This window comes from Mugil cephalus, chromosome 14 (genome assembly GCF_022458985.1).
Source record: "Mugil cephalus isolate CIBA_MC_2020 chromosome 14, CIBA_Mcephalus_1.1, whole genome shotgun sequence".
In the NCBI taxonomy this organism is placed as follows: Eukaryota; Metazoa; Chordata; class Actinopteri; order Mugiliformes; family Mugilidae; genus Mugil; species Mugil cephalus.
The window spans coordinates 7,425,968-7,452,155 of NC_061783.1; the positions used below are offsets into that span (position 1 = coordinate 7,425,968).

General features: G+C 42.4%; 1 protein-coding gene across 1 annotated transcript in view; it reads right to left on the reverse strand.

The window, feature by feature from the left end:
- The window catches only part of dlgap3 (discs, large (Drosophila) homolog-associated protein 3), a 117,465-nt gene that overhangs the window by 34,583 nt on the left and 56,694 nt on the right, over positions 1-26,188 (reverse strand). The window contains exon 2 of the mRNA XM_047605915.1: positions 23,522-23,596. The gene's annotated coding sequence lies outside the window, so the exon portion shown is untranslated. The remainder of the gene's footprint in view (positions 1-23,521; positions 23,597-26,188) is intronic.

The window sequence follows — 26,188 nt, forward strand, 5'->3', positions numbered from 1 at the left end:
ACTTAGTGATGAATTTGTCACCGGTGCACCGTGGCTGCCACGTGTTATTACGGTACTCTTTTGTGTCAAGTGCGTGTCAGATTACAGAAAGGGGAGAAAAGAAGAAAAGAAAAAAACTTCTCACATCCAGAGGTTGCAGCTGCGCGCCATATGAATGTATAATTCTGTTCAGTCAATTCACATTCAGCACAGAGCACTGCACACTTCTATTAGCCTAATATTATCCAAATCAAATTAACTGGGGGTAATTTCATTTCTGTAATAGATGCTATCAAACAGGATACGCGCACTGCCATGTAGCATTACAACCACTGTTCCTTCAAGAGGAGAGATTGTCACCTAACGCCGGCAACGTCCGACATTTACTGATGTCATTTAAAATCACACATGCTCAGCATTTGAATTTTTATGAATTGGTGTTTTGCCCACAAACTGCACACAACGAGGAAGTCAGCAGCGGAATAAATAGAAAGGTCTCCTCATTCATTCCAGTCACTATCCGTAGTTAAGAATCAATGAGTACTGCTCGGCATAAATCGAGGGAGAGAGAGAGACAAAGAAGGAGAAGAGTGACATTCAGGAGTCATTCATTGAGGATGCCGACAAAGGAGAAAGTATCGCTAAGGAGGAGAAGTGAAAAAGTACTCCGCTATTGTCCCTGGTCTCATTATGAAGTACTAAATCGGCGCAATCTAACCAAGCAAAACAATGAGCCCAAACGAGAGTGGGAATGAAAAGAAGAGGGAAAACAGGAGATAATGAAGACTTCATTAATCAGCCCTGATGTGAGTCCTCATTTATCATGCCATTGTTGAAACCAATACAATTTTCACCGCCGAGATGTCCTTAAAAATGCCTGATTGTTGAAACTTTGCTACTCGGTGTATGTATAACGGCACGCCGGAAGGAGGCATGTGCCAGAGGAGCGATCCTGAAATCTTTACGCACTCACGCAGTGAAATTACCAGGTGGTATGTACGTTAGCTTATCAATCAGTATAACGGCGTGGAGTGGGTTTATTTGGATGCAGGAGTAAAGGAGACACAGTGTCGCCCTGCTGTTTGTGGCTCGCTGTGCCTTTGATTTGTAAAGCTGTGAAAACTGCCACTTCAATAAAATGTTAGTGGGATAAAACTGTCAAACAAAATGAAAATTAGTCTAGAGATCTAATAAAATTGTCAATAAAAAGATCAAGGAAAGTACTAGGTTTTATTACAAAGGTTATGAGGAATGAATAATGCAAGAACGCTCATTTTGCTTTTGGGTGGGCCTCTGCGAACAGTGTCTGAAACACATTACGCAGCCTGTGCATGCATGTGGTGGCCTTTTTGTCTTCGAGATGCCTTACCCTAGGCATGAGACGCAGGCCACTTAATGAATGTTTATGTCTTCTGAAAAGCTTGGTAATTCAATATATGCCCCGGAAAGAAGTACAGCACATGCTCACAAGAGGCGTACGCTGTAACCAGCAATAGTATTTCATAAGTACATATCATTATGCCGGTGCCTTGTATCATGTCTCGACAGATGGATTGCAGAAATGTTACCTAATTCTAGGTCAGCCTGTATTCACTGGAGTAGTGCTGAGGAAGAAAGTATCTGTACTGTAAGGATCTACATTTCCTTTTCAGGGGAGAAAGCAAACCTGTAATCTCTGCTGGAACATAAGCACGATGATAATTGATGACACTGTGAAACTCTCCGCTAAAAAGCAAATGTGCCAGCTGTGATGCACACAAAAGTTTTGCCCATATCGTGATAAATACATCTGTGCAGGCTACAGCAATGCCAGCAGCTTGAGGCCTTAGGTCAGCACGGTAACATGTTCACAAAGAAAATGTTAAAATGCTGCTAGATTTCAAGCAATTAGCAGAGAAGGGATTTCTGGCACAATATGCCCAGTTCCAAGGTGCACAGAGAAGGGGAAACAATAAGAGCACAAGGTCCAGCTGACTCCAGTCATTAAGATTCATCTGCAAAAATTCCACGGCAAGTTGAGATACTTCAGTCTTGACCAGGTGGTGCATGTAATCTGTCCCTACAATATAAAAGCCAGGAAAAAAAGGAATAGGAAGTAAAGTGTGGCGGGCATGTATTACAAGAGTGCAAAACAATATTTTCATGCGGGAGACCATCGTCACGAGGGAGCTTCTCAACCACTCAGAATGTCATCCATGAGAGGAAAAGCATCCATGCGAGGGGGCACTGGATGATATTTTCGTTCCTTGCATTGGTCACATTCAACAGCCACAGTCTATCTCTTACCATCTGAGACGTGTTTTTCTTTTTTGTTTTACTGCAGTTGTCGAATGATGTCGAAAGTGACCAATATAAGGAATAGAGCGTCAGCCGGCGTTATTCCCCAGTTCCCAAGATCCCAATTTGCGCACATGGAGCAGAAACGCTCTCTGTCCAGAGGGGTTTTCTGCTGACACACATTATGTATATTTTTTATTTGTGCAGGTTTTTGGTGCTATTAAACACCATACAAGACTTTCAATACTGTAATCCCATGAATTACCAAACACGAAAACACTGACCAAACTAAAACTCAAGAATACAATTGTTCAAATAATCCAGATAGGAGCGGATAAGACAACTAGACTCAGAATTACTGGCATCAGACAAGTTTATGATGTGTCTTTTATGCAGACATACAGGGAATGTGGCAGCTTTCCAGTGCTCTTAATACACGTTAAATCACCACAAAACGCTTCCAAAGTGTAAGAGAACTGTTAAATCCTTCCAGACGATACCCAAGCTTGTATTGCTTGGATTGCACCGAAGCTAACTGTGATAATCCTACAACCCCGATGATTTCAAAAAGGTCACTCTGACTAGACGAAGCACGTTCAATGTGACAGAGACGGAGACGGCTTTCTCGACTTGATTGAAATCAGTCATGGCAAAGTCACGGGGTCACAGATTTTATTGCTGGGGGTACTTCATTTAAAATCAAAAACTAACTGATAGCTAATTATCTCTAAAGTAGGCTACGTGTAAAAAGGAAATTTTACTGGGTGCTCTCTTGGTAAATGAGGTCTGTTGCGTCTTTCCCATTTTTTTTTTCTTTGTTAGAGAACCTTGACTTCTTGTAGAGGAAATTTCAGATCCACAGATAATCAGAATCATGGAAGTAGTCAAGAGGAAAACGCTAATTAGCGCTAATGAGGAAAGAATCATCCACTTGATTACCTGTCTGACTCACAGTTATGGAAGATAGTGCACCCACGATTAGTTTGTTTCCAAAAGTAAAAGTGCAGTGTGTATGTGATTGTCAGCGGCGTACATGATGCACTTTTATGCTCCACTGGTTTCACTGCATCTTTTTATCTCTGTCCGGCAATACTATGAGCTTTTATTTTAATGCCACACAACTGTACAGGCCTGGAAATGTGCATCTACGTGCATGTGCTTGCACGAGATAGTGAGGATGATCTGTCCATCAACCATCAATGGAGACAACAGAAGACAGCCATAAGCCCTCGGGGAAATAACCATAATCAGAGAGAAACACACAGTCGGGATGACTCAGAGAGACATGCTTGCACAACTTTGTGAGGAATTTTGGATCTATGGTGAGTTGGAAACTGAATGACTGACAAGCCATCTGTGGGAAACAGACGAGCTAGACAGCTATGGCTGAGAAAGCCTTCCACACAGAGGGAGAAGCTATATTCAGAGAAGTAGTCAGGGAGTAAATCCATCTTAACTCAAATTTACACATTTGCAAAGGAGACCCATCTGCTGCCGATATCTTGATTAACGGTTTCAGCTTATTTGCAATTTTGTGGAAGTCGTTATATTTTGAGGTTAGAAATGAGAAAAATCTTAAGTGTTATGCGTTAGTGCATTGATTGTTGTCTACCGTGCAGTAGACGGTGCCATGCAAAAGCTCATCCCATTTGTGAAAACATGGGGGTGCTAATGTTTGGGCCTGTTCTTCTGAATCTGGGCCAGTACGCCTTGCAATCACTGATGGACCAATAAATTCTTAATAATACCAGCCAGTTCTAAAAGAAAATATGAGGACAACAGTCCATGAGCTGAATCTTGAGAGAAACTCGGCCGTTCAACAAATTAATGATTAAAGAAGAACAAAATGTTTCAGAACGGCCAAATCTGAGCATTAAACTGAATCCAGTAGAAATGTTGTGGAAGAACCTGAAGCTAGCACTTAGTGTGATGAAACTCACCAACAGAACAGAAGCAGATCGATATTGAGGAATGGATTAAAATCCCTCCAAGACGCTGCAGATGACTGATCAGCAGTTACCTGAAATGGGTACATACTAGATACTGGAAACATGGGTTCACAAACTTTTGCAACTCACAGATATTACTTCTGTAATTCTGCAACTAACTTGCTTATGTTTCACAAAGGTCACCAAATGAAGTTTGTACCATGTCAGTTATTACGTCAATATTTTCGGCACTTGTAATTTCGTCCCTCAGATGTCTTGTTAAACCCCAGAACCACAGAGCAATTTAACTTTAATCTAGCACTACATGGAGCGATGATTCATTCAGAGGGCCAAGTGGTCCAGCTTTCTGTTAGAAGAGCTTCTGCAAAGCACCACTTAGTCTACACAGAGATGTGGTTTAGGGCAATGTTATGAGATACCTGCGTTAAAATTAGGGATGAAGGTAACCTATTTCCCCTCATGTTGGTACAGAAATTGTTTAAGCAATAAAGTACTCATTCTGTAGCTAAAAGGTTGTTTTGTCACAGACTCAAGTGTTGCACTATTACAGGACTCTTTCATGTGGGTTAATGGCTTTGTAGAATAGTAGCAGTAGTGGCTAAAAGCATGCATGGACTGTAGACATTTACATTTCTACTCTGCTGTTCTCCTGGCGGGGCATTTTAGCTTCTTTCGGAAGATGTCTCTTGCCGCAATGCAAATTTGTGTAGCTGTGTTGTGTAACTCTGACTGTGGTGCTTCAGGAAGGAAGAATTACAGTAAGCTAGATTTGCTGCTAGGTGGGGGGAAAAAAATCAATATATGGATGCTGAAAGTTACTAGGGATGCTTTCACACCTGCAGCATTTAGTCAATTTGAATTGAATCATAGTGTGTTATACCCATTGGTTTGGTTCCTTTGGGCAGGTGTGAGCCGTAAATCACAAAACCTTGACCCGACCCACGGTGTTCTACGGATGTTTGAGCTCAATTGCCTTTAGGATGAGGATTCTTCCTCCTTGAAGAGAGTTGAATCCGCACCTTATGGTGCATTCACACTACAAGCAACAAAAGTAGCAGCTCTTTCAGCACTGCCCATTAAACTGCTGTCACATTGCTGTTGGAGAGTCAGTCAACCAGGGCGCATGTTTTAACTACTGACCGTATATAGTACGGACAAACCCATCGTGATGTCACCCACTGGATTCGGAACCTCAAAAATAAAGCCCGAAGTGATTGGAGCCCTTAGTCGCCATGTTGGATGAGCTTTACTCCATCCAGACTTGGATATTCCAAATATGTACATGGGAGGGTATCGTGTCGGACGCTGAGACCCGCTCACCCAACTCTCCAGTCCTTGTTAGCTCAGGCTACGACCAGTACGACCTTAATTATTCAGAATTTTAAACCTGAATAAAAAATAAATAGAACGAGTTAGAAAAAAAATCACCGTACAGTTGTCATGAACAGTGAAATAAGCTGTTGAGACCAAAATAGTTTTTTGTACAGGCCTTTTAACATATGGGTCTCTGGGGATTTGCTCCCTTTTGGAGTCAGCCACTCGATGAACTGCAATTTTTTTCACTTCCACGTGAGCTTCCTCGTTCAGACCAGGAGGTTGCCGCTTGGTTTTAACACGGGAACAAGTGAAGCACGTTCACATGTATAATGTATAGTCTTGCCTGACACATGGTGGACAAAACATTTTCCCTGTGGGGATCAATAAAGTGATCTTGAAGTGATCTTGTTGGACATAATTTTGTTGCCAACTTTCATTGAAAATGTGTTGTAGCTTGTTGTAGCCTGCTAGCATGAATGCACCATGAGTCACGGCGCAGCAAATATACAGTTAGTCATCTGGTGACGTGTCAAGCAGGCTTTTCTTTTCTATACACAGTATAGTATATTCAATATGTTTCATAAAGTGAAACATATTATCTTCTGATGGTATAGCTTTGCATGGTTTATTTCACAGACCACATTTACGAGCAAAAGTGCCACTGATTTGCATAGCAGAGTGTGTCTCTCAAAGATATATTCACTCAAGAACACAGGACCTTCTTCCTCTATTTACTTTGTTGCTTCTACTCAAGACATATTTGACCTTTAAGTGGGTTAACGTTGTCATGTTGTTTCTAGTGGTGCATTTTGGTTCACTCAGGTTTTTCTGTGTGGTGAAAAAAAAAATGAACACATCATCCGATTCCATTCTGACTACAGTAAACGAACTAGAGGTGTGAAAACAACGCAATTTGCTGTCGTAGGTGCACAAGTTGTCTAACGTTGTATGCAGAGACACGTGCTGTATCTGTATTTGTTGATAACTCACTGATGACTGCAGCTAAAATGGTGACGGAAAGCTAAATCTGTGGATGTAGACAAGGTGGAGATGTGCTAAGAAAGCTTGGTGTCGGGGTTCACGAGCCTTGTTAGTTCTGCTTCTCACAGGAAGCTGATCTCTCTAATCAGAATAAGCAGCTTGTCAGCACACACTTCTCATCATCTAATTAATTCCAATCAGACGGGAATCTACAACACATTAGCGTTACCTAGACGTCCCGCAAATCCACATACTTGCTGAGAGAACACACACGCAGATCGCAAAGTGGCCTAACTTCTATCTCAAGTGGATGTTTTTTTTCCCCCACACTGTACTTGTGTATTTGTGCAGGCATCTGTGGTTCGACCTCACTAAGTTTCAAGGGTGCCATAAAAGCGGAACGATTTGGTCTCATCAAATCGATACCAACCCTTAACGACCTTAACTTCTCAGCCAGCTGTGACGAGGGTGGGGGTGGGTGGGGGGATACGAGCGTCAATCAGAGATAAAATTGCAAAAGCCGAGAATGAGAGGGAGGGAGTGAGAGCAGCAGAGAAGAGTCGGGAGAATCGCTCGGCTGGGGAGACGGCACGATTTAAGGAGCGTTGTCAACCACTCGTTCGTTTTCTTGATTCCTTGAGGATCAGAGGAAAGCTCGGTGTCATTCGCCTGTCTGCTCTTTGATGTCTTCTGTGTGAGAGCCGAGGCTCCCGGCCTTTCATGTTGTACTTTGTATTCAAGCTTCCCACCCCTGGCATGAATTACAGTAAGATAGTCATTTAGTTCAAGCTCATCACACGGCTGATTTGATTCTTCAGAGGCATTCAGCTGCGCTTAAGGCTAGGCCTACTTCAACAAAGAACATCAAGCTGTATTGAAAGGGACAAAGAGATAGAAATACAGGAATATATGAAGTATCATATAATGTTATAGTTCATTCATCCAGTATTCGCAAACTTCTTTTTTTTTTGTCAGGTCAATGTGCAAAAAGTTAAAAATGGCAGTGATTTCCTGAGCAAAAGGTACATACTGTTCCTGAGCTAATAGGTTTAATACAAAGCAAAAGCAACTTCTAAAGGTCACTGAACAGTTCTTACTTTATGGTCAATAGCTTCAGAGTGTACCACTGATATGAGATCATCAAGCAGCGTTGTTTGTTTTATTTTTAGTTCTGAGACAAAGGCTCCTGAATGTAATTCTGCTAAAACTGGGTAGTGTCACATTCCTGAAAGATAGTGAAATATCCACATGGTAATGCGATATTTTTTCCTTACCCAAACTGAACACTGCGATTCTCAAATTCGAAGGAGGGGAGGGATGGGGTTCATCCTGTGTTAATCATTTGACAGAAATTGATAGTACTCTTTCACAGTGACTTCGTGGCACATAATCAAACTGACTATACTTTTCAGATACCAGTTATTGATAGTGCTCTAAATACTTCTGCTGCCATTTTTATTTAGCAGAGAGTCACTTCCTCATGGGTCCTTGTCGTGTCCTCATAAATGCTGGATGAAAGCCCGCTAATGCTGGGAAGACGGGAGGCGTCTTTTATATCAAAAGCCGTGCTCGCTCGCACTTTGGATTGTGGGACAAACAAACTTGACACGAGGATGCATAATCTGTAACATCTGTCTCGAGCACAAGCAACACAAAGAAGATGATTAGTCTTTCATTGATTCGTCGTGATTTTCTGTAGAGAACGGCTAATACCAAATAACCTCAAGGGCTGGGAGGATGATTCCAGGGCAAACCAATTAGGCTTGTGCTTTTTTTTTTTAGCTACACATATTTGAGGTGTACCTCGAATGATTGCATCACAAAACGATCCATACTGTGATAACACTTAGTAATTATAGTGTGTATACTTAGGTGACAATCCTATAGAAGTCAGATAAATAGGAAAATGCTATGTTAAATGCTAATTTCAGTAGACACCTGCAGGGTCTAGATTCATATTTAAGGTTCATCTCTCTGAGTTATATCAAACTTCTCATCTAACTCTGCTAAAAAAAAGTCCCAAAAAGTCTGACTTTTCCTTTAACTTAATTCATGTGACCTATGTAGCCTACGCAACAGACCCCATGCCAGTAATATCCCATGTATTCTAAAATGACCTTTGGATCGAGCATCAACAAAATAAGTAAAAGTCTTCGTGTGTGCCTGACCTGCACTTTGTAATCCAGTGGAAAGGTTATCAAGCAGCATGCTGACTCACACTCAAAACACAGTGATGTACAAACACCCGCATGTCTGCATGCTAACATGGCGCGCACGACTGGGTGGGTGGAAAGCACTCCGAAAAGGTCAAGGGTTGTGGATCAATTCTGACAGGGCCACCGGGATATGGGCACAGATGGCGCATAATATCCCATCTACTCTGAATTATGCAGCGTAGCACTCCCCCTCTCTCTTCTCTGGCCAAATTCAGAGCCAAAACATTCACTCAGACCTAGTTATGACACTCTGCTAAAAACGGTTGTTGGTTCACACGCCAAGTGACACACTGAAAGAAGAACCAGTGGCCAGAGTAGCCAAAAAACTAAACATATAATCTTTAACTGTGTGGGCCTTATTTGAAGGGGACACATTATGCACTTTTTCATTCTAATGAAATTCAAGTTTGGACGTCAGAGGGGGATAAACCGTGGTTCAGACGTGTATGACTGAACTCAGTAGCTGTGGTGCTGACAAAAATGGCATGGCCCTCCTCCAGAATGGAAAGTAGCAGCAGCTCTTTTGCATTCAAAGCTGCTCACAAAGAAATTTTTAGTTTGCAATAGGGCTAAAACCAGAGGTATACGGGTATGACACCTGAAAGTTGTATTGAGGGAACGCATGAGAAAATTAACATTAACTAGTTTACATTAATTATTATGAGACCTTTAACTTACCAAACGTTTAAACAAACATTATTTTCAAATGTTGTTTCAAATGTCATTCACCTCCTGCTAGAAGAGGGAAGGAAGGTTGAACTTGTCTTGCTCATCCTTGACCTTACAGCAGCATTTCATACTGTTGACCACCACATCCTCCTAAACCGCCTTCATGCTGACATTCGTCTTTTGTCATTCTGCACTTGACTGGTTCGCTTCATATCTCACTGGTAGGACCGAGTATGTCATCTTCAGAGGCACCAGGTCCCAAACAGCCCCATCACCTGTGGTGTTCCTCAAGGATCTGTCTTGGGAACCCTGCTATTCATCCTTTACATGCTGCCAAACAATATAAAATTGCTTTCATCACCCACCTCTGCATCCATGGCAATGCCCCATAATACCTGAAAGACCTCCTCACCCCTTGCACATCGACTCGACTACTCCAATCACTAACCTCCTCCTTCCACCCCAGACCAAATTGCACACCATCTGAGACCAAGCCTTCTACTCCATTGCTCCTCATGTCTGGAACTCCGTCCCTGACCATCTGAGGAATCCTCAGTCTTTCCTTTTCTGACAGGCCTTATCAAATGTTTCTTAATCTCCACAGTTACGGGACTTTCTTTTAGAAGTTGTTTTTATTTTGTAGTTCTTAGTGTTGTTATTGTGTATTCTGTGTTTTTACTGTACTGGAGCACTTTGAGATTTTTAATGGAAATTTTGTACTTTAATGTGGGAAAAATTATTATTTCTGCCGTCATACAGGTAACTCAAATATTGTTTAAAGCTAAGGCCTTTGATTCAAAGGAAAGCAGAGATCAAAATGCATTTTTATAGGGACAAATCTGGGACAGCTTTCCACTGCCTATAAAAAGCAAGGACAAAGGAAGAGAGTGCACACCATGTCAGTTGTGTTTACCGCACATTATTTTGTGGATAACAACATTGCTTGTCCAGAAAAGACCATCGCCGCTGGAATAATGGCAAATATAAGAAAGACGTACACAATAGGGAAAAAAGTCAAAGAAGGGGACACAGGATGAGCTCCACTGCCTTTCAATTATTGTCCCCTCTCTCCTTATGCTCTTCCAGCTCTCCTCTGAGACAGAGCTGTGAAATTGAATTGCTGAGCACATCACGACAAACAAAGCAACTCTCCACCTTGCTGACAACAGAGGGAAGGATCAGCACCGTGACAGCGACAACACACCCATGCCAGAGCCTGATAAGTTCACTAACTGCTGGAAAGAAAACAAATCTGGGGGCTTAAATCAAACGTGCAGCGGAGCAGCAAAATAAACCAGGGGGGTGGGAGGTGATTTTGTGCGCTAAGACACTTTCCAAAATGTGAGGCTTCAGTTGGTGCTTTTGGTAATTGTTGGTCTGTTCAGACTCTTCAATGTGAAAAGTCTAGACTATGCCTACTCTGTGGCAAAGGGACTTCATCTTTTTCTTAAAAGGACAATTTGACATTTTGGGAGCACAGATGATTTGCTTTCTTTCTAAGAGTTATGTGAAAAGACTGCTCTCATGACTCTCGTGCGATAAATATGAAGCTACAGCCACCAGCTAGCTTGATCAGAAAGAGAGGAAACAAGAAAAACAAAAGCTGCATTCCAGCAACCAAAATCCTAATGAATTAACAAATTAATTAGTGTAGAAATTATTTCCTTTCTGTGGTGCCACAGTTGCCATAATAATCGGTAGTGACCCTTACATCTCGCTCATGACAAGGAAGTCCAGAAAACTTTCCTGACTTCACTTTTGTTGTACTTGTTCCCGTACTCTTATAAATAGCAAAAAAAAAAGTTTTCATACATGCCAAATTTAAAGTTTCCCAAGCGAATCAGGCAAAGCGTCATTCAGTGAGTGACAGCGCCGTTCTCTTTTGGAGTACACTGGAAAATCGTTTAGGTGAATCTCAGTGATGCTGAACTTTCGCTGGCAGACACCCTGCCTGACATCTGCAGGTTGGAATTTAATGATTTAACTATAGAAATAGCCCATGTATCACAAATTGGTCCCCATAGACGTCCTTTGGTTCTCATCACCATGGTATAAGAAATACTATGTAGAACGGTACCATGTAGAATAACCTGTGTTCATGCATATTCGACTAAATTCCCTTGTAGGAGACCAATCATGGGTTAAGAAAAGGAAGTTATAGATATATAGATGTACTGTAGATGGGTACTGCCATGCTTATCCAGGCTGTTACCGCCCCCATTGTCACCCTGAGCTTGGCACTGAAGAGTACACAGTCAGCCCAGACCTGCTTGGCCTAAACCCCCATGCTGGAGGCCACGGGGCACCCCTGGGCCAACTGAACTTCCTTGGGCCCACAGTTGGTGATCTAGTTTTACAAGATGACACATATGGGATCCTTGTATTATTCATAATCCTTGGTGGTATTGCTCTGTGGTGCCACAGTGGGAGCGGAGTGGAGGGGCTGTCGCTTCCCAGTTTGCAGTGTGTGTGTGTTTGTGTGTGTTCATTATTTCTGCATGGAAGAGGCGTTTAATTTTGACACGGGGTTATGCAACGTATCGGATGATCAGACTGTGAGCAACGGACAAAACTGACACGTACACACGAAAAGCGCACACACAGGAAGTACGGTTGAACGAGTGTAGACCCTTCATGCAGAAAATACACATATTAATGAAGACGCAAATGCATGTTGTAGTATTAAATGCTCGTAGGAGTGGAGCTGAACAGGTGATGCAAACTCTACAGGGCATTCGCCTCACACGCACGCACAGAAACGCACACACGATTACTTCTCTTTGCTTGCTTCTCTTGAGTAGGCCTCTGACCAGAGGAGAGAGGCCGGGAGTGAATTACAAACCATTATCCCTTCCTCTAAAGCAGTTACAGCCGAAACCTAAGAGCCCTCAACCGGATGGGAGAGATGGAGAGAGTATAGACGGAAAGAGGGAGCAAGGGATAAGTCACGACAACAGAGAGAGTGATTTTAGGACAAATAGAAATGACAGGAAAAATCACAGCAAAGGGGAGCGCTAAGAAAGAATGACACGACAACTCTCGACATTTCTCTGCCACAAGGGTCGGCGAACGCGGGAGACAGCGAAACCTGTTTCTCCTGCTTGTTTGTTTTTGTTTTTCTGACCTTCACCCGCCCCCCCTCCCCTTGCCATCTTAGCTCCCTCGCGCTGTTCTATTTTCCTCCAATACTTTGTCACAGGTCCATGGTTTCCTTGGAAAGACGACACCACATTAGTCACAGCGTTTAATCAAATGTCATTATCATTTCACAGAACTCCCGTTTCTGTTGGCGCATGTGCGATTGTGTCAGTTATGTCACATCTGTTGCGGCAGAAGCAGATGATCTGTCCCCGTGGGGACTCAACTCGCAACTCTGAGAAACTTTGAACAAAGGAGAGACGGGACGAGGTTAGAGAAAGGTTTATAATAATGACGTGTGTCCTTAAGGCCAAGTGAGTAAAAATGGCCGCAAAAGGGTGATTAAGGCAAAAATGAAACAATAAACAATAAAGAATATGGAGTGCTACTAAAAGGCAGGTGAAAGTGTCTCCAAACTTGTAAATGAAAAAATAAAATAAAATGACGGTAAAATAGTATAGTATCTAATCATATGTGTAATATAGGCTGCATCATTTCATTGACATGTAATGAGTTTTAGACTTTTATTTTTTTGTTTTATTTTGAAATAGTTAGTTGTACTTCCTGTCTATTCTAGTGCTGATTGCTCTCACCTGCGCTTCTAGGCTCCGCCCCCTCATTAGTTTCACCTGTCCCTCTTTATCCTGTCAGCCCCTGTGTATAGTCCTGTCTTAACTATTTGTTGCTTATCAGTCCATCTGTTCAGCTTTCTTTTCTGTATGTGTCATGCACATATTTCTTAATTAGTTTTTGTGGGGGTGGGGTTAAATGGAGTTATTCAGGTGAACAAAACTTGGACTGGTTTGAGATCCTTTCATCATCGCTGGGTTTCTAATCATTTTTTAATGCTCATTTGAAATGAGGCCAAAGTGTATTTATTTGCTTTTTGCCAAGACCATGCGTGCTTGAGGGCACAGAATGTGTAATGCGTGCGCTGCCTTCTAAAAACTTTGAGAACAATAGATGACGTCTTGAAATGGCTTTGTAGTGGCCAGATGTAAGCAGTTGTGGCAGTTGGCTGCTTCAGTTTGAGCCTGGGTGATTTATATGCTTTGACTGCGTTGTTTGCGACACCGGTATCGGCAATCTGGGTGGTCAAAATGCTGCTCTAGCATTTCGGTTGGTTTTGTGTGCATGTTGGTGCGATTTTTGAACAGCTTTTAGGCAGGAAACCATCAGCTGCATCTGGCAACATTGATCCTCCTTTCCTTGCTACACCTTGTGAGGCTACATAGTTTACCCCCCTTTCAATCTGACCTCTTCAAACGTGTTGTTAAACTGTTTAGTGGTATTTGGGAGTTTTGTTTTTTTTTTGAGCCAGGATCTTGACTGTACACAGCTTCCACACAACATGTACTGAAACTGCCATGTCACGTTGCATGTACTGTATTTTGTTTTTGCACAGCATACATTCTCACTGATGCTGCTCCACGCTGTCACGTAGGCAAGAGGGACAAGGACAAGAAGTATCGACGGGTGCCGCAGAGCAAAAATGTTCTCTGGAAATGGGTGTGGGGTGGTGGCGGTGGTGTGTATGAGCCAGGGATAATCCTTGTATCCCATTGTCTTCTGTTTTCAAACCAATTATTGTCATCTGCAGCCCCATGAAAGAGAGTTAATGAGGGGAGCAGAGCTTTGGAGTGTCAGGGCACAGTCAGGGGAATGGAGATAAAAAAAAAAAAAAACACAGAGGAGGAAATGCAGTGGTGGTGGGAAGGGATAGAATGTAAAATAATATGAGGGAGAGAGGAGGAAAAAAGTCAAGTCGGAGAGGTTCAGCCATGGATTTTGTATGCCATGCACTTCTTTCTCTGTTCGTTGTCACATGTACTGGCTTAAGGGACTGCACTTCCTCTTATCATCTTCTTTTGTCTCGCCCTAAAGAAACCGGAGACTGATTACTCATTAGTTTGTATAGCGTTTCTAAAATCCAATTAATAAATCTAGACAAATACAAGGATAAAGGTGTCCCCTGTGAAGTGACGCTAACTTATCTTTACTTCACAGCAGGGATGCAGAGTTGCTTTCCAAACCGTTTTTAATTTGAGTCACTCTTAATGTCTTCTCTGCAATGATGGCTTAAACTGACCGTCTTACCCCAGGCGTGTCGAACATGTGGATGTTTTCTATTTTCTGCCTGCACTGCAGCTGTATTGGGTGTATTCGTGTGTGTGTGTGTATGTATGCAATATGCTCAAGGCTACGTCCACAGGATTCTCTCCACAGTCACTCGACAGGTTGCCTGCTATGCTGCTTTCACCATGGTAACCATATCTGCAACATGCTGTTTTTACCCTCAATCCATTCATTTACAGGGTTTCTACATTTCGCCACAGTGGTTTTCTTTCATCTTATTCCTTTTCCAATCATGTCTGCATACATGCATGCATGTAACATACACAAATATACCTTACGCAATTAAGTTAAATGGAAAACAATTAAGTTGCAGTCACCCCGTGCTCCCTGTATTATGCCTGCTTCTGTAAAAATACGGCATTATGGGGGAAAAATATGAGCACATAAAGCTTTAAGTTTTAATGTACTAATTCCAGAACCTTTCTCACAGTGCAATTCATGTAAGATCATTGCAGTTTTTCACTACTACTCCAAAGTAACACTGAGGCATGTTTTTAAGAATCACTAAAAAGATGACAAATGGGGAATGATATGCTACAAATTTTCTCACATAAATCTCACAAGGGATCTTTTGTGATCCTGTTGCATTATCCGATTAGCCGGACTAAATTCTTATCAGAATATCAGTGTGGTATCATGCCATTTGGATATCATTATGGGGCGTGTTTCACCCGATGCAGAGGGGGGATAAAAATACTCTACTCGCAGTTGAATAGCACTACAATCAAACAGGGGGACAAACTACATGACATAGGTTTCAACAAATGCCTTAACCGCTGTTAAATGTTCAAGTTTTCCCCATCAACATTTTTTACAACGGACATGATAGCAAAGTTTAACTCAGGGGTCTTCAATGTTTTTCAGGCCAAGGACCTTAAACTAATGAGAGATTAAATAGGGACCCCCTACCTACTATATGTGTTCTATATTAAACTCAGCCTTAAGCTATTCAAATAATACACAGGTACAAATATTCATTTTTTTAAAATTTCAAATTCAGTTCAAAGATAAAGAAAATAAAACAAAGCAACCTGTTTTGGCTGATGGGAGCGAGCTGTACCGTTAGCTTCTCTTCTGCTAATACTGCAGCGTGCTTCTGGATTTCACCTGGGGACTGAATAGACTCTCGGCCAATTGAGGAGACCCTGACAGAGTCAGTGTTTAATATGTAGCCTGGTGATTGGCTCAGCAGTGGTAGCGGCAGGTCCTACTGTATACGGGAGGCTTGGATTGACAGGTCTCGGCTAACGTGGTGCTGTGTGAAATGGTGCGCTGTTGAGACAGGCCTGTATTGCTGAAAGATCATGTCTTCTTTCTCCATTTACTAAAATATGTTGGATGTGTATTTAATTTTTAAGAAATTAAAATTTGTGGGAGAAAAGTAAAAAAAATTTAAATTGTTGAATCAACCCAAGATTTTGCGAACCCCTATTGAAGACCTATGGTCTACATGTTCTCGATTCTCTGGTAGGAGCTATTTTGTTGAGAACAAAATCAACTCCATGGTGGTACAACTCAGAGTGAATCTGGTCCGAAATTCCCCCAGTAAATTATTTTTTTTTTTTTTTGGGTTGGCTAGCAGGCTATTGTCGGGTCTTAACTGCCCTGTCAATTAATTTGGTGAGCACAATGAAATGGTGTCGTTGATTATTATAACATTAACCTTTAAAACATTAATTTGGACAAAAAAACATTAACTTTTACCTAATGACACAAATGCATCAAAAAGTTAAGATTTAAAAAAAGCTAATTAGGTTAAGATGTTCTTCACTGCATTGTGCTGTTTGCATATGCATGCGTCGTATATTATTTAGCCTCGGCTTGTGCTGATTGTAACTGGAACCACATCTGCAAAAATTTGCTTACACCCACTCAAGCGGCGCCGTTAATGGAAATCTGCTTCGTTTTAGTTTTTATCGGCCTACATGGGCATAAACAAGCCGCTTACAACTTGTTAATGCACTGGAAAGAGGTGTTGCCAGATGAGCCATTAGCACCTGCTTTAGGGAGTCTTTGAGTTCTTGCCCGAAACGCAGCAGATAAGGACACAGTAGCGATTGCCAACCAAGAAACAGAGTGAAATGGTTGGATGCAGCTGTCATGTTGTTTTGAGACAGAAAAGCTGGGGGACGTGCTCCACACAAATCTGCGTAATTGATTTATTCAATTAGATCGAGCTACCGTTGCTCCCCTACCGAGTTATAATAAACACTCATCCCGAAAGAAAATGGTGTTGGGTGTTCAGATACGCTGATGCATGTGTTGATCATAGATGTTATCCGCAGTGACTCTAGGGGGCATTTACCCACTCGGCAGCTGTGTCAGTGAATTTCTGGACTTGAGTAAAACAGCGACAGCATCATTCAAAGAGACACGGTATCCTACGATTATTCTTAGCCCAAGAATAAAACCCACATTTGCTGGAGTCACTTGATGCAAACATTAGTCAAAGTGGACACTCTGCACATTTCCTGTTTCTGTGTGTGTGTGTGTGTGTGTGTGTGTTGTGGTGCTGCAAGCACATGTCATTTCAGCTGTGACTGGCAGGACAGGTCGCTGTGGGAGCATACATCCTGCGAGTGACCAGAATTTGCAACTGCCTTCGTTTTCCCCCCACAGAGAACGCAACACGCAGCCGCTCGTGCGCGAATGACACACAGGCGCACACCCCCGCGCCGTGCGTGCCGCTCGAATCTGTCGAATTTTACAGTTTCAGAGCTGCACCTACCTCTCTTTCTACCAGCTGCTTTCTGTGACAAATCCGATCTGTTTTAGGCTCAAAGCATCTTATTACCTGAGCCGACAACTCCGCCGCAGCTGAGAATGAAATGCGGCGAGAAAGCTCGCATCTGAAGAAGAGATAAGGTGATAATGACAAACGAGGATGTGATTTCTCTTTTTGCGGCCTTTTGCATGTGCGATTGTGTTTGCGAGCGCGCGGGGCAGAGCAGAGAAAGGGAAAGTGAGAGAGATGTCGCAGCAGAGATAAGCAGAAAGACACTTTTCGCTTGTTTGCATGATAAGCGAGACAACATGAGGGGAAGCTAAGAGATAGAAAAGGCCACGGCATCCCACTGCACTACGAGGAGAGGGACTACTTTTACCACCCAAGACCAGCTCTTAGTCAATAAGCTTGAGCATGCAGTCGTTGGAGCATGCACACGTTCATTAGTCTATATTGTTTTAGATTCCTTTGAGAGCTCATATATCCACTCTACTCCCCCGCATCAAATCAATGTAAACACCATTAAAACAGGATCACTCAAGGCGTAAGAGTCGCATTGTTGGTTAATTATGAGCTAACACAATAAAAATACATCTTGGCAGGATTACTGCTAATCTGTGGTAGCAATACATGTCATCGCCTGATATGCATGTAATTGAGAGAATAATTACCCAATGCCTTTTATGTGTTCATAAAGAAGGATTAAAGCATTTTTGGTCCTTTTTTGTCAGATTTTGTCAAATTCTGCAGCAAACATGCATTGATTATTTCAGTATTACAGAATGCCCTCAGTGTCATTGTACCTGTACGGCACATTTGAAAATGTATTTCCTGCAAGAACTGTACAACCATGTCCTCTTGTACCTCTCCTAAAGATTTCAGGATTGAGCAGCATTTAGTGAGTATATGGCTCCTGGGTAAAGACTGTTCCTTGAAGTCTGTTTGTCCATGGTTTAATTGTCCAATAACGTCCACCAGCAGCAGTTCAAACAGAGGGTGTCCTGGGTGGGGTGGCTCTTTGAGGATGCTGTAGGCTTTTTTTTTTTTTTTTTTTTAAGGCAGTGTGAACTGTGTAGATCCTCCAGGTAAGGGGAGAGGACAGCTGGTGATCTTCTGGGAGCGCCTTCCTTTCTGCTACTGTGCAGCTTTAGCTTTACAAACCACACACAGATGCAGCACGTTGGCGACGCGAGAGCTTTCTGTGGTTCTTTACTGACGATCATCCAGAAGTAAAGTCTCTGCTGAACATTTCTAACTAACACTGTGGTGTTTCCGCATCACGTCCTCGTCTATGTGAACCGGAAATAAGAAAAGCTTTCAGCACAGTCCCCACAAGGGCTGAATATCTATTTGTGGTATGATAGGAAGCAGTGGAGAAAGGCTTGATGCTCTGCATTGTTTAGATGTCGAGTCACACTAGGCCTAAAATTAGACAAATAGTATTGGCTATGTTAGAAATGTTTATCTTAAGGCTTATTCCTACACAGCGATACACTGTCAAGTGATGACATTTACGTTGATGGTATTAAGGAATTAATTACCTCTCATGCACCAGGTGTCTATGGCACAGTATTAATCTGTAGGCATCTGCAGTAAAAGTTAATTAAACATATTTAAATGTTGGTGTTTTGAGTCTGTGCATTCTTAGTAAGAACCAGAGTTATTTTTGCAGATGTCTTTCTTTTTTATTTTGTGAATCTGGAAGGACGAATACACCAATTGTTGTGGTGGTAGTAGTTATGGAGGTTACAGCTACACATAGGAAGAGTTTTAATTCAAATATTCAGTTTTTCTTTATACAAAGATGGACGAATCCACAGGATTCAGGACGTATCCTGAAGAATAGTTTTGGGTGGCGGTTTCAGTCGTCATAGTCGTGGTAGTTCCTGACTTGGTCTAACCCCCAGTTAATCCAAAAGGTGGAGAAGCTGTGGTGGGCACACAATGCCTAGGATAAGACCTGTAAGGGCACCCACGTAAAACTCACAGTAGACACCTCCAAAAATACACATGACTTAATACAATGAAAAAAGGTGAGTTGCTTGAAAATTCACAAGGCGGTGTCTTGCCTTAGGTCTACAGTAACTGACTTGTCTATTGGAGAAAGTGGATTTTCAGGACACCAGAATCTTGTGGCACATTTTTTTCAGCCCCAGATGTTTCTGCTTGTGTTTTTCCTCTTATCTTAGTATTGAGACACTAAATGACTTTGTTGACACTTCCTGTTGTGAGGTCCTGTGTTCTGGTCACTGAGTTTTCCCGACTGCCGTCGCTAATTCTGCACAGTTAATTGACCATCAAGGTCTGACAGCGATAGGGACCAACTTAGTCTGACTGGCTCAAACTGCTCCCAAAGCTCCTACAGCTGAATGAATATTTCGTGATTCTGCGCGGTAGTCCCGTGTAGACGCAAAGCGACGGTGCTGATCTTCACTGTTTTTAAGGCTGGGACGCATTTATGTCGAAGTGGAGATGGGTGTGAATGCATGTGTGTTCTAACCGATGGGCTCTGGTCATGCGATCCGTGCTGCTGTCTAATTATCCAGACGTGATGGATGGCTTTGATTAAATCATGCGAAGTCTTAGACAGCCACTGCCTCCCCCTGCCTCTCCGTTCCCTCTCTTTCTCTTCTCCGCCAAACACACACACGCACATATTCAACACACACACACACGCATTTCAGTCCCTATACTCAGATCCCTCATCTTTTCTTTCACTGTATGATATGAGACTTGAGTAGCTCAGAACAGATGAGGCCTGCTTTCAACGTTGATAAAAGATGTCCATAAATCATCTGGAGGGAGAGAAAAAAGAGGAGGGGAGCGCTTGACACTCAAAAGTGCAAAAGAAAAGATGGACAGATAGAGAGAAAGCGATGTAGGCAGTCAGAGGGAATTTAATATCACACTTATTCTTATTCGTAATTTTCACAGGGAAAAACTCATCCGTTTAAAAATGAAACCGTCGTATGTACGATTCTCAGAATGTATTTAGACCTATTTCGTTCAAGTTGTTGCTTTTTCTCTGAATTTAACAGCACAGTGATGGTTTGAAAATCCTGCTGCACAGTAACCCTCATGGAACCGAGTAGTTGCCGCATTTATTGCATGTTTTTTTTTATTGTGATAAGTTTTCCTGTCCATAATACTGAGCAGAAGCTGCAACTTTTGACAAACGGCCCTCTTTTCCTGCAGCTAAGATATGAAGAGTGAGATTAAAAATGGCTCAAAGGAACAATAAAAGTTTATTCTGTACCGGCGAGTGCAATAGAAAAGTATGAAAGGAAATCACCTGTATTAAGTTGAGAAAAACTGCGTGGGATTGCTGCGGAGAAAACGTTTCACAGCCTAATTTTCTTATCCGGCGCCGATAAGCTGCACTGCAGATAATCAAGAAACACAACTGATAACCTGTTCTCCTGCGAGCTCAGTCCTGTCTGGCTCCATCACTACATTCGCTACACAAACCCAGCCACACACTAATCTGCTCCCTAATGAGATGCTGTCCTTCAGAGGCACAAAAAGCTGCTGTTTGAAGTTACTCTCCGACAAACCATACGCTGACAGAAGACTGGGCACGGAGCCACGAGGCACACATGTAAGCACAGATACACACATGCATTCAATAATGTATGCATATCTGCACACAGACACCCATTCAAAAAGTAAACCTTTTGAAAAAAAAAAAAAAAACCCTCACATGACAACCATTTTAGTGGAGTTCATTTTTAAATTATGTTTCGTAAAACAGGCTGTCATGAGTTCCCGTGAATATTGCAGTGTTAATCTAATGGATGTTAAGATACCGTCAGCAAGCTCCCTTTTTCCTCTCAAAACACTTTCCAAAATGCCTATAAATAGTTGTGTGAAAAGGAGTGTCATGTGAAGTGAAGATGGAAGAAGTTTTCAGTTTGCTCCAGCGGAGGAAACAAAGGACGGTCTCTCTAGGTTTGGTTCTGGCAGGATAAAAAAGTAAAGAGTATCCGCCATAGTGGAACTCTGCTGTGTGTTGGCTGAGCACAGGCCTAGAATTACAATGAATAATTATGAGTAAATAACACAAGACACTGCACCTTTATCAAGGCCCAGAACACTGTACATTGTTCATTTCATGAAATGCAACAAAAAGTAAAACCAAAAATGATTAATGTAATAGAATGAATAAAACATATAAAGATGTTATTCATGTTGTCATTCTAACCTCTGGTGTTGACGACACCATTTCCGATCTGCGGCTTTTTCTGCCTTCAAATGGGTCCACAAGAACAGCCCCACTTTGTGGTATTGACACTCTCATAACTTTTCATTAAGGTTAAAGTTGTTATGTGTTTCCTCGCAGTTACGTAAGACCTGTAATTAAGTTAGGAGTTAATATATTGCAATCACTGGAACAAGTGGAGGACTTCCAGTACCTCAGATCCCTTGTCAGTGTATTCGGCAGCTCCGCAAAAGAAATAAAACCTTAAATTGGCATAGCAGCATAAGCCATGACCAGACTTGTTAGTGTCTGGAAAAGCAGCACCATCAGCCTCCCTGTGGATGTCATAGATATATAACATAATAGTAAGCTGCACCATCACCAGACATGCCTCCCATTGTCTGAGACCATCCTATAGGGGACAGAAGAGGGAAAGGGGCGAAGAGGCAGGAATGGACTGACTGCAACTTCCAGACCATCATTCGTACTGCCAAAGATAGAGATAACTGGGGATCACTGACTGTCCAAGCTTCTTCCAGGACACCCTTACGGCCCATGGGATGAGTGAGTGAGTGAGTTGTAGAGAAGCCAGTTGCTCTACAGTTTTCTTCAAAATGATGGAACCATCCCATGTTCTGCAGTATTTTATTTTATTTTTTATTAAGGAGCAGGAGCAGGGAAGAGTGGGTAGTCATCTTTTATGTTACGTACTGGTTTTTCATTTCTTATACAACTATTTGTGAACAACCAAAGGCTCTCCTCAATTATACATTAGTCACGTCATGACGCCTCAGTATTCTCATTCATCTGAGGTCATCTCTCATTGTGTGTCATTTCTTACATGACACACATCTGTCAGAAGTGAAAATACCACACGTTTGCGTCAAAGCAACAATGACACATCACCGTGGCAAGAGTGCGAAGCCATTATGGCCACATTTAATACAAAGGCTTTCTGGCTCTTCCAACATTTTGATGCATCTGCGATTCAACTTGAATTGAACATTACGACTCATCCTGCCCTTCCATCCCGTCAGAGAAAACCCATACGCACGGGGCTTTTAGTCTCTAAGTGGCCCTCTGTGTGGCTATAATTAAGTGGAAGCTTCAGAGCTTCCCATTTCCTGGTAAATCCAACTCTGGACAAAAAAAAAAAAAATGGAATGCACAACTGCATCAGCTGCGGTGATGATGGGTAAATACGTGAATAGGGAGGGTAAATAAATAAAATAACAAATGGTTGGGAGGAAGATGGAGGACCGATAAGTGGTTTTAAGACACTTAGAGAGAGAGAGTGGATAGGTCCAGAGTACTTCCAGACGCCAGATGGACTGTAGAGCGTTGACGTCACAGCGGTAACACAATACTCAAGAGATAGGAGGGAAGAAAAGGAGGAGACTGAGGCTAAGAATAGTAGTACAACCTCGGGCCAGCACAATCGGTCAGCCCTCCCTGCTATTTTTTACTTTACTACTGTGCCAGCCAGCTCTTGTCTGACATCTTTCCATCTTCTCTTTTCATTTCTCTCTCTCCATCAGTCATTATCCAAAATATATGACCAAAGCTACATCCTCAACTCACACACATGGCTAGGCAGACGTCAAAACGGTGTATGGAGTGTTCAGTCATGACAACGGGTGTAAAAGGAAAGCATCTTGAGTTTCAGTCAATATTGCTTCTAATGGGACAATGACGAGGACGTGCGGCAAAGTGAGTGGTGCGCTTTTGATTCCCCACTTTGTTAGAGCTGTTTCATTGACGTGGATTAATCCTGGAGAGGCTCCACTTATGCACTCCTCCGGGGGATAGATTTCAAGGACGCACAAGACAGCAGCAGGATTTATATGTGGGTACAGGTGACAAGAGGCTGAAGGCACTCCTGCATGTCCACGTGTGAGAGTTTGTAGGTTTTTGCTCATGCATGCTTTCTACTTACCACAGTCTCATCAGGAAACGGTGCTCCATGTCTTTAGGCAGAAAGGGGCGGCAAAATAACTCGGTCCCAATCACTCTGCAGGATGGGAGAGACAAAGAAAAATCATTAGGGAAGCTCACACTATAAAAAGCTCACGTGAGAATTTATGCTAAATCTATCGTACCTGGCAAGAAGCATTGAGCTTTGTTTCTATTTCTTTTCTTCACAGCACATCCCTCTCTCCTTCCATTATAGGAAAATCACCCCTCCCCGTAAGCACCGACCTGTAAATGGGTCCCTGGCGGTGCTCGCAATGTGGTGGAAAATGTGCGGCTGTGCCTGCTGGTCCCAAAACAAGAAGCTCCCCTGACTGACTGGCTAACACTTCGGCTCCCCCGTTGGAGCGCTGGGCCCTGGAGCCTCAAATGGAGGCATGGAGAATTTGACGAGGCGAGAGCGAGGGAACGACAGAGGGAATGACATTAGCCGTGGAAATAAAGGGTTGTGAGTGAAGGTTAGAAAGAAAAATAGGCAAAGAAAAGACAGAAAGGAGGGCATGACTAAGAGGCTAACAGCTTAATTGAGAGTGTGCTGCGTCCAATGACTTCCTAAAGGTAACAGAATGTGTAAAATCACTTGGACTACAGAGAAGGAAGAGTAAAACACACACACCGACTCTTAAACAGAATACAGCTGTGAGTGAGAACATGTGTGCACGTGCCTTCATGCATTCACTCTAAGACAAAGCAAGAACATGGTGTTGTGCTTTTTGCCCTTGCTGTTTCTGTATGAGCTGAATGCTAATCGCTAATAGGCTAACAGTGGCCACATTAGAGGATGCCACAGGGTCCCACATGCTTTATTACCCTTCCATTAGCATTAGCATTACTACAGTGATTGCTGTTAGCTGTTAGCATGGGCTTTTTTTTCTGTCATAGTATGCCTCATTATAGCCAATGCACGCCTTCAGCATGTGTTAGTTTCGGGCTCCATGGCAACAGCGGCTAATGTACATACTACATTCGCACCGTGGGTATCCATGCAAAGAATGGCTGAATTTGTTCCTACATTTCCCAAAAGGCACAACAAGAACCTGATTTAGTTTTAGCTGTGACCACCTGATAATTATATTTGGAGTAGTTGTGTGTCTGCGGTTCAACAGACTTTTTAATATGCATTGTGTGACATGCATTTTTTCCCGGTCCTACACGGAGGATGTGCCGCTGACGCTCATCAAGCAGAGCACCGCAGATGCTCTCATGAGCTCCCATTGATTTGCCGGAAAGAATGCGCGCGCACATGCATGCATGCGTCTGTGCACTTATGCGAGTGTGGGTGTGCGTGTGCGCGCGGGTGTGATGTGTCGCTAGCTAGCTGCAGAGATAATTAGAACACAACTCTTTTGCTGTCCCTGCAGGCCACTGATCCAGCTGCTTTCATCTAATATAGGTCAGCTGTGACAAAGCCCTCCGCATGGACACTGATCAGCTCTGCTAGCTCTCGCATAACGTCTAATATGAAGTTGAACTCGTAGACAAACACAAACACCCACCCACACACATACGCGTGCATGTTGATGGTACAGACGACTGGTGCACACATAAATAGGCATACATACACAGTGGACAAAGCTCCACGCTATGTCTTTGGGTGTGTGAGTTTGCAAACACTCGTGGTGTCATCCAGCCGCTGCCAAAAAACACACTGCCTAATTCGGAACGCATTTATACGCTGGACAGTGCAAATGAGTGACGTCACGTCAGCTCTGTCAAAACACTGCCAGACATAGTCAGTGCAAATGCATTAACTTGCTTTGAAATCAATGCGAGACTGGAAATAGACATACTATCTGTGTATCTAATACTTATACTAGTTAATGAATAGTTATTTGTGATCCTATGATGTAATGGATAGAAGCACCACACACACACTAGAACAAACAGAAGAGTAAACACTACAACGTGAATAAGGCTGTCATGATCTTTATTAACATACAAATTGGTAGATTTTTATGTTAAAATGTCTCAATCTGACTAAATCACCTTTAGTCAGATTGAGGATGCATCTGGTCCCTGACACTACAAGCATTTACCAAATGATTCTGCTATCTCACTTATGAAAGGTCTATAGAAAGTCTTTCTTTCTTTCTCTCTCAACAGCTTCCCAATTGACAGGTGTATTGGGACTCAAGTAAGTGCAGAGTCAGGTTGGCTAAAAGTTGTTTTGGTGTATTTCTGGAGACTGTCATCAGGGGATGTTGAAAGAGTGTTCACAACTGTTTAATTCCTTAAATTGCAATCAGCCTCTTCCAGGCACAGCTTTAAGGGGCACTGCCCTATATGACACATGAAACAGTATAAGGTACGTCATCAGTGCCGGCTGTAGCTCATTCAATATTTTGCTTTTTTTCTTGAGAAAGTGACGTTATTCAAAGAGGATCTTATGAGAAACATGATCACGCTCATCTGCTTTTTTTTTTTTTTTTTTTATACCCATGAAAAGTTGCATCATTACTGTAAATAACGGCAAGATAATAGTAAGTAGGCATTCCCCTGGAAGCTAATTTTTTTTTTTTTTTTTTAATGTAAGGTGAGCTAAGATTATCCTTTATTTATTCCACAGTTGGATGAATTTGCAGCATTGCTGCAGCAGCAGGCAGTTGAAGGACAATACATATATTATACATGC